We start from the raw sequence: 19,569 nt of genomic DNA, 5'->3' as shown, positions 1-19,569 counted from the left end.
ATTCGCTAAGTCGGAGTACCATAATAGAGATTCTCAATAATATATGTTAAAAGGGTTTTATATGATTCCCTGCAACATGTGAATAAACTCAGATGAAATGAGTTTGCTACTTCTGCAAGGTAATGAATTACGGGACCCAAGGGGGCCCGAATGTCCCTCCGTGCACGGGTCTGCTGAGCCAGCAGGGTCTAGATCGGGTGTTTGATAAAGCTTCTAAACAGAGGACGCTCTTGTCACAGGGCAGACATATGCATCTTTCACTGGGTTCTCTAAAGTCTAAAAAGAATGTGAAATGAACACTGATTGCAAATGAGCTCTTTAACTCTTCACCGTTTATACCGCACTCGACGCACTGTGCTTTCCTGTTTGTTCTTATTTTTGGAAAGCGATTATAACTCATTCAGGATCAAAGTGCCTATAATTTCGTCCAAAGATACCCACTTATTAGTTAAGTGAATAGAAAATGGCCTGGTTCCTGCCTTTCAAATCGAAACGGTATCTGGCTCATTTTCCAGAATGGCCGGTCAGCTTCGTACCCATCATCCCCCTTCTCCCTTCCCCCACGGCATGCTGACCTAGGTCCTCTGCCTCCAGCGCTGCTTCTGTCTTTTCCTACAGCTTAAATATTAAGGTGGTGCGAGGTCATGAGGCACTTTTATCTTTCTACAGGGTGGAGAGGAACAGGGAACTCTGGAGAGACCTGCTAAAAACACATGAGATGTGAGGAGAATGATATTCTCTTCTCATGTCTGTCCTTACTAGAGCCAAACTAAATTTCCCAAAACATTCGCAATGGGTTGGAGCAAACATTGTTGTAAGAGCAAGCGCAGCATTTCTTAGGGTCAACTAAACATAGGCACACGATTCCATTTGGTAAGTGCCTCTTGTTTTGACCTCATTGGAATTACCTCCATCAAGACATCCAAAGTCACCATGTTGGTCTTTGATCTTTATTAAAACCTTTTAATTACTGGTCTTTCCATTGTCATTGTCCTTTCCTATTGCCATTTTAGAGATTCACAGAAACATAGACAAATCAGCGTTGGGTTATTTTACCACTTTCTTTTCAGTCATTTATTAAATATTCACCTGATTTGTACTGTGTCAGATGTGCTAACTATAAATCCCTTGCAGGTGGTTATCTCTCCCCTTCCTGGGAACCTCTGTGCCCAGCGGGGCTAAGCCTAAAGGAACTAAACTGGAAGAAGAAGCCCTGCAGTTTTCTACCAGGTGAAACTCAGTGTTTTCACCTGTGCATTGGGACAGATGACAACACAGATGTCACTGAAACAGAGAAAATAAATCAGGTGGCTCTGATGATATCTAAAGTGACATGAAAGCATGAAGCGCCACCATCAATCCTTACCAACTGCCCCAAAGGGAGGGCGTGGGTGCAAAAACTGCACTCTGGGGGGAGAACAACGAGGAGTGTTCGTTCTGTTGACAGGAGGAAACTCATCTCCAGCGTCAAGAGGCAGCCTGTTCTGAAGGAAGAAGCACAAAGTCTGGCATCTTTTAGTCCCCGGCTGCAAACCCAACCCAGGTAAGTTCTGGCTGGAAGTTCAGGATGATAGGAAACAGCCCTGCCCTTGAGGGGGTTACCACCTGGGAAAGAGTCAGATAAGACATTCATCCCCAACTGCCCCAGGTCAGAATCACCCTTCCTTTGATCGTTCACCCAATCAGTACTGATTAAAGAGTTAATTCATGCCAGCGACTGCTCTAGGCCCTGAAGAACCAATAAAAATAAGTCAAACTCTATGCTTTCTTGTACCCAGAGATAGAAGCTCAGCACACACACACACATACAAATAAGCCTAAAACATCAGGAAGGTCACCGGTAAGAGAGTGTGAGCATGTGCACTAGTGGTAGAGACTGACAATGCCTGCGGGAAGCTTGTGGGCAGTGCAGGTGACTGGGTTGGGAGGGAACATCTGAGCTGAAACCTGCATGGGGACGAGGAGCTTGTGAAGAGGGCAGAAGTGCATCCTGGGCAACAGGGCAGCGAATGCAAATGCCCTAGTGCAGCAAAGAGATGGGGATGTTGGAAGAAATGACACAGCAGCTTGGTTGGGGCTTAGCGAAGAAGCAGCCACAGTGGAAGCTGCTATAGAGGAGGTTGGAAGAAACTGGGTGAGTTAGGGGCCCCCTTCATAAGCAGGTAATGCCAAATACAGTTACAAACATACTTTTGCTAGGATTATTCAAAGCCAAAGGTGATTTCCAGGTGGGTGGATAGCTCCATGGGGGAGACGTGTCTTTAACCTGACACTCTGGGATGAGGTCATGTTCCTATTCGATGCAGTTCATCTTGCAGACCCACTTCCTCTGAGTGCACTGGGTGTGTTTGCAGACCACGTTCGACTTTAGAACAAAGTAACCGCCCGTGTTGTTCCAGTGCACATTGTCCTTCCCATGAAGGGAGGTCTTCCGGTGTGCACACACGGTGGGTTATCAGGAACCCAAACCGTGGGCCCCCCCAACAAGGAGGAAGATGCTTCCCAGAAGAAAGATGGCAGCTGCAGTAGGAGGTCACCGACCTCGGGCTCAGGCAGACCTGCCTTCACAGGCCGAGCTCTCTCCTGTGTGAGGTCAACTTACACACTTACTCCAACTGCTAGCAGCCCTGGTGTGCCTGCCGGTGCAATGAAGATAAAACGTTCCTGTCAAGGTCAGCTTTCCCCTCTATCCCTTCACTCGGTTAATTCCTATGCACCTCAGCAGACCTTCCTCTTGGCATCCACCTGAAACATTTGAGAACATTTACTCACGAAGACGTATGCACCCCTATGCTCATTGCAGCATTATTCATGGCGGCCAAGACATGGAGACAACCTACATGTCCTTTGTGAGGTGACTGGATAAAGCAGATGTGGTTTGTACAGTGAATGGAATACTACCCAGCCAGAAGAAAAGATGAACTACTGCCGTTTGTGACAACACGGGTGGACCTTGAGACTCTCACACTAAGTGAAATAAGTCAGAGAGGAAAAGTTAAGAACCATATGATTTCAGTCATATGTGGAATATGAAACTGAAAGCAGCAAGTGAGCAAGGAAGAAAAACAAACAGAATCTCACAGATGAGGACAACAGTATGGTGGTTACCAGAGAGAAGAACAGGGGAGTAAAGGGTCAAATACATGATGACAGACAAAGACTGACTTTGGGTGGTGGACACACAAAACACTGTACAGATGATGCACCATAGAATTGTATGCTTGAAACCTATGTAATCTTATTAAACAATGTCACCCCAATAAATTTTATTAGAAAACTGAATTCAAATAAACTCCCCTACCATTATGCCCCTGCCTTTGTACCCACACCTCCAAAAACAACACTGCCTTTTCCAGGCTGGGATAAACCTCCTTTCCTGGGCTCCTGTCACACCTTGGGTCATTGCAACTGTCTGGATAGAGCTTTCTTCATTGTAAGGACTCTGACCACACGACTCGGTGGCGGCTGCAGAGTGACTGTCTTCTGCAGTTTGGTATACCTTGGCCTAGAATAGACAGTACAGACACTTGCTCAAATGAACTGAACTGAACTTAGACAATTTTTACATGTACGTTTTTTTAAAAACTGAAATTTGTACTCAAATTTGTGGTCTACTCAAAGTCAGGAAGTAGAACACAGTCACTTTGAATAGACATTCCAGATCTAGTCACTTCTTACAAATATTTTTAAATATATGGCAGTATGTTAATTATAAGGAATTTAACATACACGAATATTTTAACATGCTTCATTTCATTAATAAAAAAAGCACTTAGGATTAAATTGTATAGCTTGTACTTTTATTTTTCTTGAATAGATTTATAGATAGCTGCTCTGGTTTCTCTATTGTGCAGAGATTTTAATTCATTATGTCTGGGTGTGCAAAAAAATCTGTAATAAATATCTCGTTTGAGTCTATCTCCTTAATTGCATGAGATAGTTCCTGCCTGGAACTCCAGGGATTTGTTGAGCATCATTAATGGATTTAAGGTAGTAAAGGATTTCTCCGTCTGTGGGAAAAAGCATGCCTGGAATAATGTCCAGCTGCCTCAAATGAGGCCTGTGTTTGTCCCAGACACAAGCACCTGGGTGAGGTCCCAGGGCATCCCCACCATGGGCATAAGTGCCCACCTGTGGCTGTGCACTGGGGGAAGAGACAGAATGAGAAAATGCCTCTAGATGAACTCAGGTCCCTGAGAGTGGGGGTGATGATCTGAGCCCTCTCCACATGGCCTCGTGCAGCACCTCAGATGCAGCAAAGTCTTGCCAGATATTTGCTAAAATAATCAAGAAGCCCCAGAGCCATGGGCCCTGGGACCCTTCAGGGCAGAGGCAAATAGTCCTGGACTGGTCACAGGCTGCCATCGCACTCCAGCCAGGGCCACATGCTATTCTCATAAAATGTAACTCAGAGACCGTATCCATCATTTATTGTCATAATAACTCTGGGCAACAAATAACCCCCAACTCCCAATGGCATACAGTAAAAGGCAGTGAGTGTATCCATGAGTTCTAGGCATTGAGCTGGGCCAGTTTCTCTCCACCAGGCTTAGGAATAAATCTTCACTGCTCTGGCCAGCAGGTCAGGGCCAGCCATTGAGACAGCCTCAGCCAGGATGCTGTGAGTACTTCCTGCGGTGTCCTGTGGCCCAGGAGGCCAACCTGAGCTGGTGCCCCTGCAGTGGTAGGGTCTAAGGAGCAAGAAAGTCTGCAAAACCCCTGAAAGTCTAGATTTAGCAGGTCCTCGCTTCTGCCACGTCCTGGTGGCAAGTCCCAGGCCTGTCCAAGTCAAGGAGATGGGGACTAGAATCCAGGTCACTGTGAAGGAGACACCGAGTCATGTTGCAGAGGGTGTGAAACGAGGGCATTCTTACAGCACACCACAGTCACAGAGAAAAGCTTGGCTTACATTCTTTATCACATCTTTAGAGGAAAGCAGGAAGGGAGAGAAAATGTTTTAGAGAGCTTTTAATACAAAATAATGAAAGTTCCACATCTAAGCAAGAGCTCTCTAAAAAATTCAGGATGTGGAACAAGAAAGCATGTTTTTATATAACCAAAGTAATGCATATATTTTGTATCAAATTTGAAAATTCTTTAAGAAGCACAAAAAAAGAAAATAAAAGCCACCCAGTTCCCACTTCTCAGAGATAAAAATGCTAACATCTTTTTCAATCACAAAATTTCCAAACGTGAACAAAAGCAGCCATGTGCCCTTCACCCAGCTCAGTTTCAACAATTATGGACAATTTGTCATTCTTGTCGCACATTCATCCCCTCCCACACTTTCTTGTATTGAAATATTCTAAAGCAAATCTCAGATCTCATGTCATTTCGCCTGAAATATTTCAGCAGTGTGTATTTCTTACAGTATGGAAAGAGCCAACACACACACTCAATAGCATAACACTTAGCAATTAACAAGAATTCCCTAATATCATCAGCTAATTTATGCATTATCTCACCCATGCTCGTTTTCCTCCTTGTCTTAAAAATATATTTCTTACAGTAGATTTGTTTGAATTATGAGTTGAACAGAGTTCACAAATTGAATGTGTATTATTATTATTACCTTGGCACAAACGATGAGCATTTATTTTCAGGGACCCCCAGACTGGCTGCAGGTGGACTGTTCTGGGTAAGCCGGGATGAGACTCCAGGCCCTCTGGGGTGACTAACCCACAGAGGTCATGGTCAGATTCATCTAGATCCAAATAGAGTAACTTCAGAGAAGTGACTCTAGCTCACTAGCCCTCAGGTTCTTCATTTCTAGTGACTGGCTGATGGAGTAGCCCCACGGTGGGGTTGCCGTGAGGGTGACATGACAGCAAACGCGTGGCGTGCTTGGAACTTAGCAGAGGGGCTCTCCCTCCTCTAAGGCAGGGTGCAGGAAACAGCTGCTGAGTCTGGGTTTTTCCGCAGATGTGTAGGAACACACAGTGAGGAACTCCTGTGGGTCCTGGTGTCGCCCCTAGGGACCTCCTTCCCAGCATCTTCTGTTCCATAGACAAGTCAGCCGAGAACCTCCTCCTCCGCCACTCCCTTCAGCGGGCTGCTGCCCAGGTTTCGAGCCCAAGGGGTTGGATCCCGCATCCAACATGACTTTCTTCCTCAGAACAGAGCGCGGTTTTCATGGGGCAAGATCCAAACTCAAGCTGACACAAGGAGTTTTCCCTGAAGGCGCGGGTCTGGGGTGGCCCCTGGACTGTCTCGTCTAGTCCCTGTTCCACTGCTCTAGCTGATGAGGTGTGCTCAAGAAATAATCTGTGCCTGGGCACAGCCTCTGCATCTAATGAGGAGAATGAGGCCAACATGCATCCTGCCAGTCCCATGCCTCCTGGCATCTGAGGGTACGAATACCCACCCCCCGGCGGGCACGTAGGCACTGCCTCTGTGTGCACACCTTTGACGGTTCTGACATCCTTTGTGGGGCTGCCAAAGAATGTTGCTGTACAATTAGTTCTTTTGGCAGGACCTGTGTCCCAGGCTTCTGTACCTGCCCGCTCTTGGAGGCTTGGAGCTTCCCCAGGTGAGAGCAGAGCACCTGGAGGCCTAGCTCACTAAAGCTGCCTGAGTGGAGAGGGAAGCGGACCGATGGAACACAGGTTTGGTCCTTCAATAACAAAAACTGTGCCACAGTGTGGCAATCTGCTTCTCAGGAATTCTGAAGCAGTAGTTCCTGTTGTATCTTATAATCTTCTCTGAATAGTCTCACAAGAGACTCAGCTAACCTATGCATTTACTGAAAAGTATCACTTTCCAAGATATAGGACTAAAAGACGGAGACAACCTCTTGCCCCAAGAGCTCTCCATCGATGGCAAATGATAGAGGTCATAAATGTCTACAGACCAACAGGACAACAGGGATGTAGGTTTTTGCAAAAGGGAACAGAGCGACAGGACAGCTGACCTAACACGGGAGACACAAGAGAGACACCCAGAGCAGAGAAAGCCTCGTGAAACTTTAAGGAGGAAGAAAAGCTATCTAAGCAAAGAAAGGAGGGTACAGCAGGGTGGGTCAAAGCGAGAGAACAGCAAGAGTGGGGACAGTAATTCCGTCCCCTTCGGGAACTGTGAGTAGTTTCTCAATGGAGCAGACTGTGGAGGGGGGTTTCTAGTGATTCCAGAGATGTAAGGTGAGGGCAGCTGATGAAGGACTTCTCACCTCACACCAGATTTGGGCTCTTACTGTGCGGTGATAAGTCTATCACACAGAAGAACCAGGTGTTCTAGTTGAAACTGGGTTTGCCCATTTAATAGATAAGAAAACAGGAGAGCAGAGAGCTTAAGTGACTTCTAATGTCGTTTGTATTAAGTGAAAAAGCCAGGATTTGAGTATGGATTACCTCATATGGGAAAGATTATGTTTGCAGAGCCTCATAGAAAAGATTAAACACAACTGGGTAACCACCGAGTGGTGGAGGAAAGGCCGAATAAATTTGTCTAGCCTTCGCCTCCCAGACTTATGATTTGAGCAAGTACATATGATTTGAGCAAGTCAACAACACCTTCACCAACCTGATGAAATCCTAGGTCTTCTGCAGGGCTAGAATGTTCATTCACTTTGCAAATAACAGGTACTCCCATTTGGAAGAATCTGTCAACTGGTGAGTCAGTGTAAGACTGACCAAATAGAATGGTGATTGGCTGTTGCCAAGCTACCAAATGGGATGTGTGCTTGAGTGGGGTGTTTCTTTGATAAACAGTCACTCCACTAGTTTAAAATGTTCATTTAGCGATGGTTTTGTTTTCCAGGGCCACCTAGCAGTCATGGCAGATAACACATGAATAATCTTCTGGGAATTTCACGTGTGTGTGTACCTCATGGATGGAAAGACCAAGGAAAACAGTGCTCCATTCAACTTGGTTTTCACCGTAAATACACCACATACATTTGAGATGTTCAGAAGCGGACAAATGAGAGAAGTTTCATTATAAACCTACAGAAACCACAAAATAGACTGGTTTTCTTCGAGAAGTCTTGATTTGGTGAAGACAGGCTGACTTTCTAATTTCCGAAAAGGGAGTGAGTTCAAAAAGGTTAAAAAAAAGACCCCTGTTTCCAAGTATGATGACATGTAAGTTCCAACTTCAAAAGGCATCCTGTTCAGAGAGAAGAGGAGAAATGCACGCAGCTGGGATTCAGGCCACCTACGTGGATGGTGGGTACATTTTCCACGCACCTTCCACTTGGAGATATGGACATTTCCATTGAGCCCTGGGGGGTGTTTTGTGACTTCCTATTGTTTTAAGGTATATATTTCTCTTCCAGGAACTGAGAGGGCAAATATCACATGATGTGTTCCTTAGAGTCCTAACTATTAAGAGAAATTAGAATATCCCCAGACTTTATCATTTTCATATTTAAAGAAATTATAAAAGTAAAAAAATACATTCTAAAATTCTAAAATTAACCCTTTATACAACTGCCAGTATCTGCTTGTTTTTATTGCTAGTGAAACTCTCTAAACCAGTTTCTATTGCCCTGAGTTCTTCTGTTATCATAGGCAGTTGGCTAGTTATTAATAAAGGAAGGAACGTAACCAACTGGGAGCATAAGCTTGTCTCTCCAGGAAGTTGCTGCTACGCACACGCCCCAGGGGACTGTGGCGTTGCCCCAGGAAAGGAATTGATCACCCACCCTCTCTTGTACAGGGAGGAGGGACTGCCTTTTCCGTCTCCCCCGTCTATCGCCCAGACTATGGGAAAAAATAAGCACGTGTGCAATAGAAGCCAAAATGGTGACCATAGAGGCCTGTCCGTCTAGCCTGAAAAAAGGATCAATTGGCTAAAAGGCAGGTCCAGCACGAACCCATGCATGCTTGGGAAGTTGGTTGGTTATTTTGAAAATACACCTAGTCCATCCCACGTCCAAAAGAATACAACCCAGCTTAACAGAGGATCTCTCTCTCCCTCTCCCTCTCTCTCATGCTCACCCTATTCGTTTGTGTGTTCCATCCATAGTGACCACGTGGGCCTAGCAGCTACCTGGACTCCGAATGCAGGCTCCAGATGGGAGTGTGGGGGTAGCCGCGTAGCTGGGAGCAGCGCTAAGCTACCTGGATGGGGACTGAGACCACTTAGCAGTCCCTTGTGGGCTCCAAAGGACTCAGCTTTACTACGAAACAGAAACTCTAGACACTGGCCTGTGTTTTAGCCTTGCTGAGGACACGGTTGAATCTCTTTTTCACAGTGTGACAGATGGAACACAGGGGCAGCCTTCTGTTTCCATCTGACTAAATCTCACCCTTATTGCTCAGGACACTGCCACACGATGGGCATGTACCCGCGTCCATCTGACGTAAACTTGCCATTTGTACCCAAAAGAAGATGAGGTCCCTTTATTTGGCCTTCACAGTGATCTCCCAGTGGCAGAACTCTCACAGCCTCAGCTCTTGCCTCCCACTGTATCTCATCACAGACTAAAGCTCCCCAGCCCCACACCCCGGAGGTCAACCATCAGACTAAGGATCGCTCATGAGAAGAATCAGCTCATGCCTTGTTTTTGCAGTGAAATATACAAAAAAATGAATAAAACACATGAATATTTTATTAACAACCATTACGATCTACTAGAATAGACTCTATTACACCAGTAATAAAAGCGATCATAATGTTATTGCAACAGCAATAAAAACAATTGCCCATATATATTGCTGGAGCGCTCCACGGTGGGCACTGCGAGGGCCGTTTTATAACGAACATGTAGGGAGCGTGTTTGCAGAGGGCAGCTCCCCTGCCTCTGCTCAATGCCTTTTAGACACTCTTGCTCTCTGGAGAGGAAGGGCCTGCCTCCCTTCACCCTCTTTCCCGCAGTAAAAGCCAGGACATCCCCTCCCCGTGCCTGGGCTGCTGCCCAGGCCCACACTTACAACTGGTCCTTCCAGATACATAACCATCACCACCATTCATCTGCAGATCTCTCTCATCCTGCAAAACTGAAACCGTGAAACACTAACTCCCCACTCCCCATGCCCCCAGCCCTTGGGAATCTCCACTCTGCTTTCTGTCCCCAAGAACTTGACTGTTCCAGGGATCTCACTTAAGTGGAATCATGCAGTGTTTGTCTCTTTGCAGCTTGGCCTATGTCACTTAGCATAATACAGTTTGGAAGTTTCATCGGTGCTGTAGCATCGACAGAACGCCCAGAGACTGAATCCTCTTCTGATGTGTGGGTGGAGAGGGTTTGCTCATCCCTTCACCAATCGGCCACATTTCACGTCACAACCTATGTGCACACCAGAGCTTCAGCCTGCTGTGGTAGAGAATGTTTGTGATGGCTAATTTGGTGGGTCAACCTGGCCGAGCCATGGGCTTCCCAGATAGTTGGTCCAACGTCGTTCAAAATGTTTCTCTGGGGGCATTTTTGATGAGGTTCGTATTGAATTGGTGGACTGAGGACACCAGACTGCCTTCCCCACTTGGGGGATCCCCACGGAATTGTTGAAGGCCTGCACGAAACAAAGGCTGAACTGTTCTGGAGTAAGAGAGGATTGCCCCTGCCCTTGAGCTGGGATGTTGGCTCATTTCTTCCTCAGACTTGATTGAGATACCAGTTATTTCTGGGCCTCCAGAAAGATACGCATACATATAATATGATATAGAGATATTACTTACATGTATAATGACTATGTAATTATTTTTGTTGTCACACATGTAAGTATATAATATGTAATTATTTAATACACAGTACATATATTGGTTCTGTGGCTCTGGAGAATTCTGATTTAGCACCCACTGTGTGAGTCACTCACAGCCCTCCTGTTAGCCTTAGAGTCTCGAAGCGGAGAACAGTGAGGTGGAGGAACCAGAGACACGTATCCGCAAGGGCTCCTCCCTGCCAAGCAGTGATGCCAAGGAGCCAGAAAGCAGCTCTCCTTAAAAATGTCTGCTTTGGTGTGTGCTAGGGCTGCCAGAACAAGCACCCAGACTAAACAACAGGAATGGATTGCCCCGCAGCTCTGCAGGCCAGAAGTTCAAGGTCCAGGTGTCATTAGAGTGGGTCCCTTCTGAGGCTGTGAGACAGACATGGTCCCATGCCTGTCGCCTAGCTTCTGGGGGGTTGCCGGCTGTCTTGGGTGGTCTGTGGCTTATAAAAAGCCCGTCTAGTTTCATCCTCATGTGGTATTTCACCTGTATGCATCTCTGTGTCCAAATGTCTCCCTTTTATAGCGACACCGGTCATATTAGATGAGAACCCCTCCTTCTCCGGTATGGCTCATCCTAACTTAACTAGTTGCATCAGTAATGACCCCATACTCAAGTAAGGTCTCATTCTGAGGTACTAGAGATTAGGGCTTTAAAGTAAAAGGATTTTTAGAAGACGCAATTCAACCCACAAGGCCTTGGTGAGGGTTGTTTGTTTTGGAGCTTGGGACACTTAGCTCTCTGGGAAAATCACTCCCATTAGGTCTCAGAGAGTCTCTCCCAGATGTGCCAACTCAGACATGACCTCAGCAAGGCCCGGAAGTAACACAGCCGCTTCTCCCCATCCGCTGCCTTGGCCAGTGCATGCATTATTGATGGGCCCAAGCTTGCCAAGCAGGCTGGCTCTGTGTGTGTGTGTGTGTGTGTGTGTGTGTGTGTGTGAGAGAGAGAGAGAGAGAGAGAGAGAGACACAGAGAAAAAGGCAGACAAAAGGGTGTGGAAAGGAGGACACCTCTTGCTGGTAGGGGCTCTGCTTTCATTAAGGCACGTTCTGCCATGACGCCCTGACAGAGGCTGTGATGCAGTGGAGAGTGGAGGTGGCTTTGAAGTCCTGTGAATACTTACTAAACCAGGAGTGTTCAAGGACTCAGCAACCCGCTTTCAAAGGCCCATTCAGCAGTGCCCTGCACACCCCCGCATTTGGCCCTCCGTCACCTCCACCCAGCTTGGTGGCTCTGCGTCTCCAGATTCTGCTCTTGCCATTTCAGCCCCTCCCTTCCCCCCAGCCTCTCCTTAATGCTCGCAGGTCCTCTCTGAAGACTCAACCACTTATAGTTGTTGAGTGATTAAATATTTAAAATCAGGGCAATGAGTGAGGTGTTGAATAATAAATGCTAAGGTTGGAGCAGCCTTAGATAATTTCTGCAGATTTCTTCGTCCACCCTCTTTGATTCCAAGGCAAAAAAAAAATCCTTTAATTAACTTTTTGGGTGCAGCTGTGACGGTCGACAGGCCTTTATCACTGTCTCTTCATGAACTGCTGCCCTGCCATTGGTCTCATTCTGCCACCCACCCTCGGCCCCCAGATCCCACATGGTGAGGTGTGCCCTCCCTCATTTGTTTCTGAATGTGCAAGGGGAAGGCATGTTTTTAAAACTCAGATCCCTAGAGCACACCACAGAGTCACCCACCATAGCCATTCTGGGGTGTGGAAGAAAGTGTCTGAGACTCGCTGAGTGCAGAAACAGAGCTTCCTTTCCTGGGCCGCTTTCAGGCAGTTACTCTAACATTTCGTGCACAGAGTCTTTAACTCTCAGCACAGGTCTATGTGGAAGCTACTGGTACTTTTCAGGTGTATGTCGTCGGGGAAGCCACGACTCAAAGGGTTTGGGTCACTTGCTCAAGCAGAGCTGTGGCGGACCCTGGCTCTCATATTAGGGCAGGTTCCAGTTCAGGGAAGAGGGACAAAGAGGGAAATCAGGAGTAGCCTCTAGCCTGCTGGGAAGCTCTGAGATGCTCAAGTGCACAGCAGATGGAGTGAACCACTGTCGGGGAGGTTGGTGGAAGAGAGATATCTGAACAGGAGAGCCACGGGCCAGCTCTGCGTGCAGGTGTCTGGAAAACGTCACAGAAAAGAAGACCTATGAGCTGGAGCCAAAAGAATGGGAGATGGTTTCCTGAGGATGAGCTTGGGGAGCGACCAGCCCTTCATCTTCTGAATGTTTCTGAACTGTCCATTCCGAACCTTCAGAAGGAGCAGGTGCAGATGTTGCCGTCAAACTCTCTTATCCTTTTTGGGTCAAGGCTGTATTCTGAAAGCACACTCGGGGGTATTTGAGGCAGTTTACATGTGGTCATTTCGACCAGTGGAAAACTGTTCTTTTTTGCTATAGACCTACTTTCTGTGCCCACCTCCCAATCTGTATGTTGACACCTAAGCCTCAATGGGGTCTTCAGGAGGTAATTAGGTCATGAGGGTGACACTCTGGAGAATGGAATTAGTGCCCTATTTTAAAGACCCCACAGAACTCCTCCACCTCTCTGACCACCTGAGAGCACAGTGAGAAGGTGGTCGTCTATGAACCAGGACACAGGTCCTCACCAGACACCAGTTCTGTCGGTGCCTTGATCTTGAACTTCCAGTGCCCGGAAATAAAATCAATAAATTTCAGTTGTTTCTAAACATCCAGTCTGTGGTATTTTATTGCGGCAACTCAAACAAGTTCTGACATTCCTACAGAGTGATAATATCAGAAATCGCATAATTATTTTTAAAGATGAAGGGCATTCTCCCCGCAGAAAAGGATGCTGGAAAGAAAAAAAATATCCTCTCCTCTCTAGCACAAAAGGAAAATTAGGTGGATCATTGGAACCGGAGACCTGGGCACTCGTGTTTCCACGCCCACTTTCGTGTCTGTCCTGAGATAAAGGAACCCGCTTTTTCGCAGCATCAGACAACAGTGTCGAGCCAGGTCCCACCCCATTTGCAAATGGGTCCATAATCTGCCGTATCCCGTATTCTATTGGGTTTTCAACAACCTCACCTCCTTCTCTTCCCCGTGCGCCCTCAGAGGCATTGGCACATCTTTTGGGAGGCTGACATGCTCTCTTGGCTACTTGATGAGGGGGCTAACCTCCAGGGACCCCGGTTTTTGTGTCCTCAACATTTTACTTCTTCTTCAGACTCGGAAATTATTCCTTTTGGCATTAGAAAACCCCTCTTCCAGCTCCCTGGGTGCAGAACATCGAAGAGTTATATTCTTGAATGTCATTGATGTTATTTTAAGTAGAGGGAGATCACAAATTCACATGCAAATCGAATTTATCAAGTGCCTCTCCAGGCAAAGCACTTTCTCAGAAGCATCTTATCCATTATAGCATTCAATTTCTCCACAACATTTTATAGGTGAGACACCCGAGTCTCAGAAAAAGTTCAGTGACAAGCCCAAGGTCAAGGCAATGGGAATGGTCAAGTCAGGATTAACCTCAGGCTTCTGAGAACAAACGTGTCCCTGATTCTAACTAAGATCCTATGCCCAGCTGATGTATTTACATAAATACAAGACTGAACTGTGTCAATGGGAACTGGAATATGTTTCTTTTTGAAAAGTCTAGGTATGGGAACTACTGTTTCTATAGAGCAGTATTTCCCCAAAGTTATCTGTGTAGAATATTGATTTCTTTAACGAATTTACGAAAGGAGACCTTTCCAACAAGTTCAGGATGTGCTGGCTTGAGCAAAGTTAATTCCTTGGCTACTGGTATTCAGAGAGTTTTTAATGCACTGATGTGCAATGCGGATTTTCCAGGTGCATTTCTGGTGCTAAATTTGTCTAACAACTATGTGTTCTGTTTAGGGCACTGGGATAAACGCTAACTGCGGTGGACAGGGGTAACCCACCCTACCCCACAGAAGTTGCCAACAGGGCAGAGGGGCATTGCATGTGTGATTACAGATTGCCCAACTTCCAGTTGCTCTCCTGAGTATTTTTCACTCCCCCCCTCAGTGAATGTCTGTCTCAACACATCATGGACACTCAGGTGAGTTATTCGTTTTTTTAACAGGTGCTGAGATGTGACCCTCTTGGAGGCCATGCGACTGCTTCTTGCACCTGTTCAGCCCTTAAGTGCTTGGCATTGGAGTGTACGGAAGAGGGAACTACGCGGCGTCACTCAGAGCGCAAGTTTGAACAGTGGCGTTGCCACCTGCTAGCTGTATCAGGCACAGTATTTAATTTCGTTGCATTTCGTTTCCACCTCTGTACACTGTGGGTGAAAACGTGCATCAAAGAGGGCCGTCGAAGTGCGCCTGGCACGTGCCTGGCATGTGGCAAATGAAAGCCTCTTCATGAGGCCCCTTTGATGCCCCGACTCAAAACTCCGCCCCCCTCCACCCCCACCCGGACACTTCCAACTCTCAATGCTGCTCCACTCATTTAAATCACAATTTGTATCACCTTATAGCTTAGCATATAATTTACTTCAATATTATGCCTGTTGTTCATTGCCTGTGCCCCCCCCCCCCCATTGGCACGTTCACCCAGGAAGCAGCAGTCTTCGCCTGCTCGGTTCATTGACGCAGCCCGTGGATCGAGACAAGAGCCGGGCATAGAGGAGGTGCTGGGAGAGGTGTGCTGAACTGGCCTGTACCTCTGACATGGAGTGAGAAGGTGTTTAGCTGAGGTATCCGACTGGGCACGGGAGATGAGGAAGCAAAGGCCAGAGGCAGAAAGAGTGCTGAGTAAATATTTCCAAAGCTTCAGAAGCTATTATAGTAAGAACGGATAACACTTACCTGCCCCCACCACTGTACGGGCCATACTCTTCAGCCTGCACTATGGTTGAAGAAATACTGAGAACAAAAAAGAAAGATTAAATAACATGCCCAAGTTCATCCCGTGGGTCAGGACCCAGGTCTCAGACTACATATGCCATGTCTTGAGTATCGATGAAATGGTCACAGTGAGCAGACTGTGGGAAAGAAGAGGGAAACGAGAGAGCCACCCATGTGATCAGAGGGAAAATGCTTTGGAAACAGTGCCACGTCACCTCTGATGATGGTGGCATGCCCCCCTTTATCAAGGACTGTTTGCACACGGGTTCCTGGTATTCGTCTGTGAGTTAACCTCCTGGAGATAATAATCCCAAGACAGTGCACGTAAAAAATCAATACCCAGGACACAGCTGTCGCTGGCTGGGAAAGAGCCATTCTCTTCCAGCAGAGTTTGCAGGCTACACAGAAGTATTTCTAAAGCCTTGCTCTTGCCCTTGGGTGCCCAGAACAACAGCCCACACTCTGGCAGCCTGAGAAGGGTGAGGCATATGATGGGAAAGGGTTCTGTGTTAACACGGCCTCTGCTTTATCCTCTTCCCAACTAGAGAAAGTCATTGCCAAGTCACCAAAGGCTGCAGAGATGTATCACCAGTTGCCAAAGCTTGCTGGTAAGTTCAAGACATCCTGAACCCACCAGAGGCCACGGCAGAGCGTGAAGCAGGAAGCCCAGGAAGGTGGGGTGAGTGCAGGGCGGGAGCTGGCACCAGGTAAAGATGAAAAATGCCTCTCGGGAAGATTCATCCTTCCTATAGTCCACTGTTAAAGTCATAAAAGAGCCATGATTCATTTCTTCCTTGATAATGGAGGAGACAATTAGTAATTACTGGATTTATGGTATTTGTTGTGTTAACTCAACCAGTAAAGTCTCCCGCAGAATGGCGCTTTAAGGCACCCTGGTTGTAGAATAATGTGATGAAAGCTTTCAAAAAGAAAGCAGCTGTTCCATGTGTCACACACGCTTACAGGCTGGAGGAGGACTGGCCATGACCATCTGAAACCTAAAGATGCCAAGTGTTTCTGTCCTGGTTTTCTTGTTTCTTTCTTCCAGAATTAATTCAAAGGAATAGGACCCAGGGACCGAGGCTGCAAGTTTGCCTTAATGAGCTTTCTCAGAAACTCGAGTCCAGTCCACCTCCACAGCGCCATGGACCACTGTCTGCCGCCTCTGGAACTTAATTTTATGTGCATTCCTGTGTCCCTGTTTGATTAATGTGTCCTCCAACCTTAGGCTACAACTGAACGGAGGTCAGGAACTGGCCATTTGACCCTTCCTGTGTCCCAAGCAACAAGCACAGAATAAGGACTACTGGGCAATGTTTGTGGAATAAAATGGATATCTTCAGAAGACTCAGTGAGTAGACCCAGCACCTTCAGAAACGTTCAGGACGAATGCTTACCTTCAGTGAGTTTGACTATGGTTGTGCAGTTTAGGGAAAACTCTGTGAATATCCGACAGTAGAACTATTTAGAAGATCACAGCGACTATCCAGCCACCTTCAACATATACTTACTATATGAGCGAACGCTGTAGAAATACAATCAAATTCTTAGAAATGATATTCAATGGGTAAGGTAGGAGACAAAAAATGTATAGTACTTGGAATATGTATGTACATGGATTAAAACCAAATGCCTAGACCAAGTGCCTGCAAGATAGGGCATACTTAATTTATAAAATAAATGTAAAGTAATTCAGATAGATGAGAATTGGTATTAAAAAGGCAAGAATATATGTGTCTGAGTTAATTAACACTTATGTTGTAAATACATGTTAATTAAAGTAAAATGTTTAAATAATTAACACTTTAAATGGATATCATTATTTGCATCGCACTTTTTTACAACTATAGTTAAATATTGGGTCCCCTTACTTGAGAAGTTTAATTTACATAATTCGGTAGAAGGAAACTGACATTTTCTAGTTCCCAGGATTTCACAGTGGAGCCGTTCACTGTCCTGACGTGGAGAAGGTCATTGTGACATGCCGTCACTTCCCGTTTCCCCTGCAGTGCTGCAGTCCAGTGGGCCTGGAGAGTCCACTAGATCCTAGTCACCCGAACCCCACATCTAAAATGTCAGGTTCTTCCCTCCAAACCCAAGGGAGAAACATAAAGTCAACAAAGAGTCAAATAACCATCTCAAGGCCGAGCTGCCTTGACATACACACCTTCGCTTTCATTGAACCTGGGGATTTCAAACTCTTCAAAGTCAAACCGAAGTTACACTTTGACCAGTCGAAGCATTGTTTGTTTGGAGGTAATAATTAGGCCCATTCTTTTTGAAAACTCCAAAGGGTGGGAGAAAGGGGGATAAATAAGGAACTTCAGCTGATTTATGGGATGTCAAACTGAGCCGGAGTGATGGCGCAACACCTCCATCCTGATTCACGTGGCTGAAGATTTCTGTTTAAGCAATCAGCTTCCACTGGCCTTGCTCCAGGTCCTCTGAGACAGGTCCACCCATGAACTTGGCTGTTAAAGTCATTATGTGCTAACCGTGGCCATTAGGCTAAGCCACATTGAGCAACAATAGACAAACACATCACCAAACATGTCTATCAAAAGCTAGCGTCTGCTTAGAACTGTGGCGTCACTGTGATGCTGATTTTTTAGTGAGCTGCTGTCCCAAGGAGGGTCCAAGAAAGCAGCACTGAACTTGAACTCAGAGAACTTGGGTTTTATATACTAAGAGGCTTTACTTCTTAGGGTCCACGTGACTTTGGGGCCATTGTTGTGAGTCTACAAACCTCAGTTTACTCATCATTGTGTGAAGGTGATAATGACTAATGACATCTGTCCTGTCGATGATACAAGCTATTCTGTGTGACTTTCACTATGTGAAAGGAATCCTTTTCCTGCCCATTATTAGTAAGAGCTAAAATATTACATCTCATTTCATTTTTAAGGACTAAAATAAAGATCATAGAAATTCTCCCATGAGCACCAATTCAGCCAAGGATAAACAGAAAGGGTTCGGTCATCCCCAGACCAACCCTAGTGATGCTCTGTTGGCCTGGGCATGGCCAGCTTGAACCTCGGTGTTTCGGCAGACTACGATCGGGAGACTGACCAAGTGGAACATTCCCTGAATAAGTGAGAGTGAGCGATGGGGCCTGACGCTCATGGCCTGGACAACAAGGAAGATGGACAGCAAGGGGAACCCCCGCCTGACCACGTGTGTGCCTTCCCTCGAGTTTTGGCAGCACTGTTGGGGGGTAGATGTAACAAGGTGAAGAACCAGAGGAAGTTTGTCTAGCTTTCCCAAGTCACACACCAACAAACGGCAAAGATAGGTATTTGACCCGTATCATTGTGCCTTCCTACACTGTGCCTTCCTCTTCCGGCACCGACAGTGAATTCTTAAATCTTTTCAGTGGTTGCCGTAGTGACGTCTTTGCTACCCCGTCGTGGAGGTCCCGGCTGGGCTGTGGGCTCCCAGGCTCCTCGGTCTCACGCCACAAATCTCCAGGGCTGTTCAGTCGCCTGTCTCTCTGCTGGGTGAAGGTCAGCTCAGCCCAGTATGCTCATCTCCAACTCCTGGAAACTATAACAGAGGACATAAATGAGGTTTTTTTTAAAAGTTGAAACTCATTTTGTGATGGTGAGGAACATATTTGGGGTTAGGAGCAGTAAGTTTGAATACCTGTTTTGCTTTTTTCCAAGGTCTTATTCCCCAAGTTCTTTAGAGCCCCATGAGCTTCAATTACCCTCCACAGTAATGAAAAAGAGTAGGCTGTAGAGGGGAGGGGCCCTTGGGCACTTCGGATGGGGATGTAAGTTGATGCGAACACTATGGAAAACAGTATGAAGGTTCTTCAAAAAATTCAACACAGAACTACAAAATCTGGGCTACAAAGTCTCTCCTTTTCTGACACCTCAGAGGCCTGATTTAAATTAAATACCTTTTTTATGCACAAGAATCACTATAGTACATTAGCACATATCTGTGTTTTTCAAATTATTCAGCTGGGAAACGTACTACCAGGTGCCTCTGTAAAGTGCCACTCTGCTAACAGTCTCTCATAGAAGTGGATTTGCACCTGGCTCCAGACATCCAAGGTCCTGCCATTGACCGAGGCCAGGGTGGGG

This window comes from Sturnira hondurensis, unplaced genomic scaffold, assembly GCF_014824575.4.
Source record: "Sturnira hondurensis isolate 20B ecotype Veracruz unplaced genomic scaffold, ASM1482457v3 Scaffold0021143, whole genome shotgun sequence".
In the NCBI taxonomy this organism is placed as follows: domain Eukaryota; kingdom Metazoa; phylum Chordata; class Mammalia; order Chiroptera; family Phyllostomidae; genus Sturnira; species Sturnira hondurensis.
Note: the sequence above shows the minus strand (reverse complement) of the source record.